The sequence below is a fragment of the Alosa pseudoharengus genome, unplaced genomic scaffold, assembly GCF_046254945.1.
Source record: "Alosa pseudoharengus isolate Yale_2024_CS ecotype anadromous, Long Island Sound unplaced genomic scaffold, YU_APseudo_1.1 YU_APseudo_1.1_scf_7, whole genome shotgun sequence".
In the NCBI taxonomy this organism is placed as follows: domain Eukaryota; kingdom Metazoa; phylum Chordata; class Actinopteri; order Clupeiformes; family Clupeidae; genus Alosa; species Alosa pseudoharengus.
In genome coordinates this window covers 17,008,124-17,018,662 of record NW_027468859.1, presented here as the reverse complement: position 1 = coordinate 17,018,662, position 10,539 = coordinate 17,008,124, and positions in this window count along the sequence as shown.

Sequence of the window (10,539 nt, the reverse complement as noted above, 5' to 3'; positions counted from 1 at the left end):
TGGATCAGCAGTAATTTGAGCGCGCAAGGCTTAGGCTGAAGCTCTGAGGAAGATCTCGGCATCGCTGATTGATTAAGCAGACTGCAGAGCGTGTGTGGAAGGTGGAGGCGGACGGGACAAAGGTGACGGAGGAGCGGGATTCTTTCCTGAGCAGTCATCGGCCTTTCCCGGAGAACGGGAACGACGCAGCTGGCATGACAACCCCTCAGATCGCCCTGGGGAGCCTGAAAGCTTGACGCAGAGCATTTCCTGTGTGTCCGGCAAGTTCCTCAGGGCCTAGAAGGCACCAGTGAAACAGCATGGAGGAAGATGAGGTGTGTGTGTGTGGAAGGGGGGGGGGGGGGTTGAGGAAAGGGAAAGTGAGAAGTGAGAGTCATGAACTGCTCCTCTCCGGGCCTGCGCTTTAATGCACCTCCAATAGAGGGCGCCAGCTCTCGTTGGAACTTGTTAAGACCACCCTCTCACACTCTCTCAGCCATGCAGACAGCCCCCCCCCCCTTTAAAAAAGAAAAAGCAATTATCTGAATGCAAGGCTTTGCACCGTGTGTTTTAAGAGACTACATTAACCCAGTTGTGTGCAATCGATTGGGGTCCTGTGCAGGGGAGGAGAGGAGAGGGCAAAGAGTCACTGTTTTCAATTCAACCCCTGTGTGGCTGCCTCTCCTTCCATTCCACTTCACCCTATACCAGTAATGAGCCCATTAAAAGTCTCCAATTCCTCCACCCACACAGTTGTTTTCTCACTGCGAAGGCCTTTTAAAACAGGAAGTCATTTTAGTTGAATGCTGAACTTGAGATCTTTGTCAGATGTAACACTCACTACACTTATATTAGATTTTTTGGTAACACTTTACTTGACAGTAGCAACATAAGAGTGACATGACATGAACACATGACACTGTCATGACACATGAACCCTAACCCTAACCCTAACATCTAACCCTAATCCTAACCCAAACCCAACCCTAATCCTAAATTGTTATGACAAAAACCGAATGTCCCCTAATAACAGAAGCGTTTTATGTTTATGATTGTTTATGACACGTCATGTCATTCTTATGTCGATACTGTCAAGTGTAACCGATTTTTATCTTCTTTAATGTCACCTTCAACTTCGAAAGCCATGCAAGAGATGATAGAGATAGAAGATACATAGATGATAGAAAACAAAGTTTTGGTTTAGTGAGGTCTGACTTCTTCTGAGCGTATTGGTCTGTGCCTGCACAGCTTCTGCTTCAAACACAGATAGTGTACATGTGCCACATTCATTCTTAGCTGGACTCTTAATACCTCTTTTTCTGGACACCAGGGAGTGGGGCTGGGGGGTCAGGCACAGTGAGATGACCTTGGCCAAGATGAACTCCCAGGATAAGATGCTCTCATCACGCCACTGATGTTTGTTTATTTATTATTTATTTATTCACTTAGGCTCCATGAGCATTCGGGGCCAATTCTGCAATTAGAGATATTGATGGTAGCAGATGTCGGCGACTGGAGGGGGGGGACACGGCCAAACATCACAGCCCCCCTGGTGTCACAGCAGGCGCGGCACACACAATCCAACCGTGGCCCGTTTGCGCCTGGCATCCCCCCTGACCCCAAAGTGATTATCCTACATGTGGAGAGGATAAGGGGCCCAGGGCACAAAAGGGTTTTTTTTTTTTCTGCTGTTGGCACCGCTGGCACAGCAACTGGCAGAGTGTGCCAATCCGACCTCGGATCCAAGCTGCTGTCTCCATGATACCCGGCGCAGTGTGGGTCTTTGGTGCACTTGAGTGCCACTGCGGCTATGTTTCTGTGGGTTGGCGAGCCACTGCTTTTTGCTGGAATCTCCGCAGCCACTGCTTATCTAAGCCAATGTTCTTCCAGTTAAGTGAGTGATATGGTTCATGAAATGAATCCATCGTGTCTATTTCTGTGCCACTTACCAGAAGTAACGACAAATGCACACACACACACACACACACACACACACACACACACACACACCCCGACACACAACCACACACACACACACAAAACACCACTGCCATTTTCTACAGTAATTTAAGGAGTTTTAGGGAAGACAATGTGCAGATGCTATTTCCAGCTATCGTCTAGGTTACTCCACTTGACAGAATAACATACCTCCCAAGAGCTAACAGACGAATAATGGTCAGCTGTGTTCCCAGGCTGAGATGGCCTTCGGTAGGAGAGAACACTGTCAGGACTATTTATCATGATCACGACTCAATGGAGCCATTGTTTAAGTAAGGTGATGAAAGCCAAACACTTAATGAACTGATAACAGGGAAATTATAATGGCGGCTTTCCATTGGCAGACTGGACCTGTCGACAGATGCCTAAAAAGAGTCGACAACACAATGACAAATAGAGAGTAACACACACACCCATGCATACACACTATAGATGAAGAGGTAGAGGAGAGAAGAAAAGAAGAAAAGAAGGGAAAAAGGGAAATTCAGGAAAGAAATGAAAAGGTATAGATGCAAGACCTTAAATGATTCCTTGGACATGCTGTACGTCACCAAGTTTTTGTTCTTCCTCTTTCTCTCAGTTTTCCCAGCGAGTTAAGTGGAACATAAACAATCAAGTTCATTGTGACGACGGAAAAACAAAAGCCTCCCGGCAGCAAAAAAAACTCGGCCGCGTCCCATTTGTTTCTCCCAAGGCAAAATCGCCGAGCGTAAAGCACATTTCACTCCCATTCAATCTCCTCAACAAAAGGCCTCATGGTCCATGTGGGTATAATTAAGAAGAAGTAAGTGATTATGATAAATGCCATTGTGATGGTGCAGGCACTTCGCCTGATCCCAGTTGGTTTGTGAATACTCTCTGGCAGATAAAACCGTGTCTCCCTTTCACAGCAACCTAAAGGAAACAAAAGAAGTGGAAATATCCTTCCAATACACACACGTGTGCACGCACACACACACACACACACACACACACACACGCACACACGCGCACACACACACACACACACACACACACACACACACACACACACACACACACACACACACACACACACACACATTCAAAGCTCAAACTCCCCTGATCTCAGAGGAAATATTAATATATTGGATGCTTCTGAATAATTTCACTTAAATTTATTCTACTCTACTCTAGAAAGTGAATCTGCTGCAACTGAGAGGTATTCACAGGATATTATAGGCTACTATATAATATACTATATGACTACTAGTCTTTGCTTTGATTACATATTTAGTGGCATTTTTAACGTTTGTAATTCTAATGATTCTAATTTCTAATGATGTTTACTGGGAAGTGCTTAGAATAGCTTTTCTAAATGCACACACAGACCCAAACTACTAACTAGGACAATAAATTAAGTAATCCTGTGAATTGTTACCAAAAATGCTTTCCATTAAGGACATGCCTATGTGTTGAGGACAAAAGAATTAGAGAGGGGAAGAAAATAACAGGATTGAAGAAATGACACTTCAATCGGTAACATTAAAAGGCCTCTGTTATCACCTTTCAAGTGACAAGCTACCATTTGTTGCTATTCTGGTACTGGATAAGATAATTATGGACCTGGTTAATTATTATGAAATCAAATGTGAATAAGGCAGCTGGCATTTTCAGCCAAGGACTAGGGCAGGTAACCAGCCCCATGCCTTTTGCCTAGACAATTTCTTTCATTCTCTCTTTCTCTCTCTCTTTCCTTTTGTTAAAATATCAGTGACTGGTGAAATGGAAGCCTTTTGGAATGTGCCATGTATCTTCTCTGCACAGTGGCATGATCTTTAAGTTTATTATTCACAACTGTGCCGTTCTTTCACAAAGGCTTCGCTTTTATCATATTTGTCAGCAGTGCTCTGTTAAGGAACACAACGACGGACGGCAGCAATAAGCAGAAATCTTATTAACATTACTGTGTAGCTTTATCATAATCAAATTATGAACACAGCCAAAACAATTATGAACACAAATGGAATTAGCAGAGTTAAAATGTCCATATAATTGGATTGCATTGTTCAACTTTTGAGAACCTAAAGCTGTTGCCAACCTTTTAATCAATAAGCTAGCTGACATTTTGTCATAACCCATTAAAATTTGGGATCCCACAATGATTACTGTCACCTAAATCAGTGACGTACAAAATCAGGTGACAAAGCAATTGCATATTCTTTCACATAAACAGTGCTTTGTCTTTGTGAATGCCTTCAACAAGTTAATTAGTAAAGCACTCTGCAAAAACTTAATTTAGTCCAAACCTCAAGCATTATCTCATATTTATCCAACGTGTACAGTCAAAGATGTTGCTGACCATGTCTTAGTGCTTAGAATCTGTTACTGCCAATGTCACATTCATTAGAATGTCCATTGTCTGAGATGCATCAGAACTGAGATGCATCATGTAAGTTCACACTATAGATACAGTATGTGGTCAAATGCATCTTAGACCACCTCAGGAAACAGTTTCAGTGATCAGACTTATTTAGAACTGACCACTTCTAATCGGATCATCCAAGACGCTATTTAAAAAAAAAAACATAAACAGAATCTTAGACAAGGATTCTGAACCCTGAATTCAGGGTTCCTCATTAATAATAATTTACTTCAAAATATCAACAAGCATTGGGTTAAAAAACGTCCACATCAATTAAGTGACTATGCTTAGATGGTCAGGCACAGTTTTACTTGAGGAGTGTACAGGATTGTAACTGAGTGTAAATGTATGTGAATATGGAGGGAGCGTGGTTAAAAGTTTTACCAACATTACAATTTGTGATAGATGTGTCTTTCTATGTTCTGTTTTTTAGCTGTAGGATGATAGACATTGTTGCACTGGACCATTATCAATGGGTCACTACAGTAGTTTACTGTAAGGTGGATTTGGGGAATGAATGTAGACTTATGACTGTACTGTATATCAAGATGTAATACAGACAGAAACTGAGAAATTTTTTGTTATATGTCTCAATTAAGTACTGTAACATTGGACATTCAAAGTAGAATATTTAGCTTTCATTACATTTATGTATATGTGATGATGAAACATCACATCAATGGAAAAGTTTAATTTTCCATTTAGAGTAAATCTAATTACTCTCCATTTAGAGTAAATCTAAAATATTACAAAATCCTCTAACTCTGCATTCTTGTCTTCTCTCACTGAGATTAGATTTATGTCTAAAACGGCACTCTCTATGAGGCTTCTCATGCACACAATGATGATCCGATCAGTTATTATATTCTTCTGTAAATTGATTCTGTTTAATCAATTATGTATGATGAAAGCTTGGTGCGAGAAGCACGCTATCCGTGACGCCGCTCCATGTCACAGAAATCAATGAAGAACTGAGAGCTTACAACTTACCCGGGCATCCAATTACCTGAGAACAACGTATTCCTGTACACCCGTCTGCGGCAATCACCCTTTCTCTGTGCCTTCTCCGCCTGGTCAGAGATATGCATTCCCCGTCCACACAAGGATTCACAACACAATGAGTGAAGACATCGATAGCCCAACAATTGCAATGACCTTACCAGCATAATGTGGAGACATAAAAAGGTTGCAATATGGCAGAATAAAACTGATTGCTTCCATTTCAAAATATAATTTCCAAATTACCCAAGACCTCTTTTTCAGTTTCACTGATTTGCTTGCTCACCTTGACACTGCCCTTCCTTCATTCATGCAATCCAAAGTTTGAAGTAATTTACAATTCGTTTTTAAGCCCTCAATTGAGCCACTCATTTCCCCCTATTCACACAGAATTGCAATCGTGATAGTTGCATCACTAAGCCAAAGAGACTATCCTCGCCCAACGGATTGAGAACAAAGAAGAAAAGACACCAAATATGAGTGCTTCACAGTTGACCGGCAAGCTGAAAGAAACCCTGAGATGCTCTTGCTATGGGTGCTGCGTCAGTTCTATAGGTGCTCTGATCCACTGTAGACTTACATAGTCTAGTTTCTTGTGAGCTGAAAAGAAGAAACATTCTCAAATATTTAATAATGAGCACTAGAAGAACACTGCAGTGAGACACTCTTGCTGCCTCGGTACTCTAACCGGAGTCAAATTCCTGGAGTTTGTTTTACGCAAACCTGGCCAATAAAGCTAAAGCAAAATTCTAATTCTGTTCAATCCCTGCACTGTTCACTTTTGCACTTCCGCCATTACCATAACACTATATTATGGTCAATGCATCACATGGTCAGTCTATACCAGACCCTTGTCATCACGTCACATGCACTTTACATTTTTACTTCTGTATTTCTGTGAGAGATTTGTATGTATGTGAGATATATGTGTGTATGTGCATTTGCACAATGATGACACAAAAAGTATTCTTTGGCTAATGATCATTAAGTTTCATTTTACGCTATTCTTGGTAGTTTTTTTTTTATACAACATCAAAATCCAGTTGTAACCAGTTTTTTTGGATCCAATTCTTTTCAGTCCTTTTTTTTGCAAAGGATACAAGCTGATCCTCTATACAGATCTCAGTTAATGAGCTAATAGATACTAAGGGAGTGTGAAACTATTCTACTCGAAATTGAAAGCCATAAAATTTCGATTATACACATCACTGCTGTTTTTTGGGTTGGTCAAGAGAGTGGTCTAATTAGGGCAATTTCACTGGAACTACCGTTTTAATCATGTAGCAACTTTGTGGCAGCAAAATCAATCCCCTAAACCATGCTTGGCTGATGCTAGAAAGATTCATATTAATTAACACCTTGGTCTTCAGTTCAATAAAAATCAACAGGCTACTGAAGTAATTGTCCTTATTAAAGGAAACAGGTTGAGTTTATTTTTACATTGCTTCACATGACATAACTCACCAAACCTCATCTAGCTCATGATCTCGTTGTCATCTCCAGTTACGAGGACCCACCTCCATTATTAGACAGCCATCAAACTCCATCCACACTGCTCCTGGAAACTGACTCCAGATGACATGAGGGCGTAACTGACATATGCCACAGACAGCAGCGTGACACACCCACCGAATGACACCCTTGCCAGAGAAAGAAAGTTAGGGCACTTGTCATACTAATAGACTGTAATAGGCAATACTGATATTTTTTATTTGACTAATACTTCACTTCCAACAACAGCTGAAAGAGGTGTTGCATTGTCAACAATAAACACAAAAACACGTGCCTTCCTTATGATTGGGACAGAATCTAGTTCAACTAGTCCCTCTTCACATTGTTTATTTTACTGTCATTCTATGTTGCCATGACTACACAAACTAGTTTATCAAGCAGAGCATATCCATGTTAATATTTTACCACACCTATACAAACTAACATTAACATCTTCAGACAACTTACTAACTAACATTATCATCTTCAGAAACCTTACTAACAGGATAGACCATAATAAATGGAGCTCTGTTAAACGCATGGGGTGATGAATGATTGTTCGAATTGGTATGCCACAGTTTAAAGTCCAGCACACAGTAGCACATAGCTTGCAGGCAAATGCATCTAGTGCACCGTTTGCCTTGGTCATTTAGTGACCCAAATTAGGCAGAATAAATGAAGTGCAACACCAGAACCACTGCCAGTTTCGCTTAGGTCACAAAATGTGAAAACACCATTAGTGTGATTGGCTAATGCTGTAAATCCCCCTCAAGCAAACATTCAAAAACTCATCTTCCTCCCTCCCTCCCCCTCCCTCCCTCTATCTTTCTCTCCCTCCCTCCCTCCATCTCTCTCTCTCTCTGAAAAAACGCCAGCTGTGCTTCCCCGACGCCTCCGAAGGGTGATGCCCAGATCCGTAGCCTGTGAGACTCGCTGTAGGAGTGTGGCTGGGGGGTTGCTCTCTGTTCCTGCTCCAGCTACGCTTGACGGCCCTGGAGGCAGTGGACCTGCCACAAAGCAACGCACAACCCTGCTCTCTGCCAAGGCAATACGCCTTTGGTGCCCTTCCAGAGTGCGGTGAATGCAGTTCACATATGGGGACGCGGAGCCAAGCCACAGATTGGAGCCCTATCTCCAACATTTTAGCATTTCTCCCAAAGCGAGACGAGAAAAAGATTGACGTTTGAAGTGTGCTCTTCTGCCAGATGAGGGAGGGCTTTATTTTGTGTTATTTTAGTGGTAGCAGTTTCTACTGCTCAAGTATGGAAACTCACCCTGTAAAATGCCCTCTTCTCTCTTTTAGTTGAAATGCAGAAAACAGTGATGGCTACGAGAATGTGTCCGCATTTATTGTTAGATTTAACCAGAATCTCTGACAGGATTAAGGTTAGGTATAGATGCACGCTGTTTGGCTTTGATTTAATTTACTCATACAGCTGTTGCAAAATTATACCATATACAAAACTGTTTGATACCAAATACTGAATTGTACTTTTGTTGAAATTGAATTGGCCAGCAACTACCCTCTTCTGTAAACCAGAGGTTTGTGCATTCACACACAGAATGCATTTTCTATTATTCAGATTCAGTGATATCATTGTGAGAACAAAGCTACATTGGGTAACTAGTATGACAAATGGCAACAGAATAACTGTCTTATGTTTCTTATCCTTGCCATGGCATAAGCAACTACTTGCACTATGAAATAGATTAGAAAACACTAACAAAATAACGAGTGATATATAACGAGTATATGCTATCCCTGGGTCGTTGTGTTTCTCCACCACAATCCAGACAATTCTGAGAATTCCTGCCCTAACATCTCTAACAAACAACATGTCCGACTCCCACTTAACATGACTTTTTTAATCTACTTACTAGACTACCATCTATCCCTTTGCTTTATTTAAACTTTGTACTATCATCTCTATCATCTTGTAGACCTAAAGGTATTTTATTGTTACCACAAGGTCTCCCACTGCACTGTAGATTAAATGTTCCTCATATGACACTTTGGATAAACATGTCAGTTAAATGAAATTATGTCAATGTAAAAAAACAAATATCCCTTCTATGTTGACATTGCAAATGTAAATGCTTTCTGCAAATGCAAATTCTGTTTCTGTTCTGTTTTTGCTGTAGGATGGACTTCAAGCAAACTGTCTGGTCCAAGCTTTTAGACCCAACATGAAAGATGGATGACTGGTGGTCAAACAAAAGATAAAATCAATCATCATTTGCATATGACAAACACCTAATAATAAAATGAATCCAGTGGACTTTTAGAGCAAAACAAAATGCTTTAAAGGACCTTCATGAAATTATGTATAGGCTTCAAGTTGTCTTGAGCACTCTATTGACTTGCATTGTCAATTTGACAAGATCACCCAGCACTGTCAGTAGGAAAAATATCCAACAGTCAACAGCTAGAGCAGCCAGGCAGCTACAGTGCTGTTTTTTCCCGTAGAGTACTCTGTGACCTTGAGAAACAGAGATCTATGTTACAGTTTTTTTCAACTGCTTACACACTAAATCTTGCTTGTCACACAATTTTCTAAACATGTCCTCCAAACATCACAACCCGACACCAAATCTGCAAAACCATACACTAATTCTCAGTGTTTGACTCAGTTTTCAATTGACTAAAACACATTTTGCAAAACACCACACACAATTTTTTACCTAACACACAAAAATCTAACAGGAAGTGATTTGATTTTGTTCTTCAAACACAATCCATCAAAATGCCACACTAAATCACCAGTGCGTCACTCTTTCTCCTCACATGTGTAAACACTCTTTACTTTACTGAACACCATCCAATCATTGCCTTAGTATACAGTAGGTCTATGAATAGATGTAGTCTCTATATACTGTAGGTATGGACCCTTTCAATCTGCTCCTAGAGGATTTCCGGTTGAAATATTCAGAACCAATGCAGATACTTTGAAAATTACAGTAATCGGACTTTAGCTTACAGTAATGTTCTACAAAAAGCTGACTTTATGTAAAATTTGTCTTTTTACTTTACAGTTTTTTTCAACTGCTTACACACTAAATCTTTGCTTGTCACACAATTTTCTAAACATGTCCTCCAAACGTCATAACCTGACACCAAATCTGCAAAACCATACACTAAATCTCAGTGTTTGACTCAGTTTTCAATTGACTAAAACACATTTTGCAAAACACCACGCACAATTTTCTACCTAACACACAAAAATCTAACAGGAAGTAACTTGATTTCGTTCTTCAAACACAACCCATCAAAATGCCACACTAAATCACCAGTGCTTCACTCTTTCTCTTCACATGTGCAAACACTCTTTACTTTACTGAACACCATCCAAGCATTGCCTTAGTGAGTCAAACACTGAAAATTACAGTTTTTTACAATTGTTTACACACGTTTTCAAAACTCTGTGTCTATTTTTCAAAACTCCACACACAAAACCCACAATTGCTCGCACAAAATGCAAAATGCCTCAAATCTCCAGCAAAATGACACACTACATTCAAAATGTCAAAAACACATGTTTAAATCAAACATTCGCCTCACATTACAAACACTTTTGTCATAATATGACATTTTGGATACATCATATAGACACTGTTGCTCAAAACCTAACGCTCTTCTGTCTTTCATAGGCTTTATGTATTTCCATAGAAGAGTGAAAGTTACGGTACAG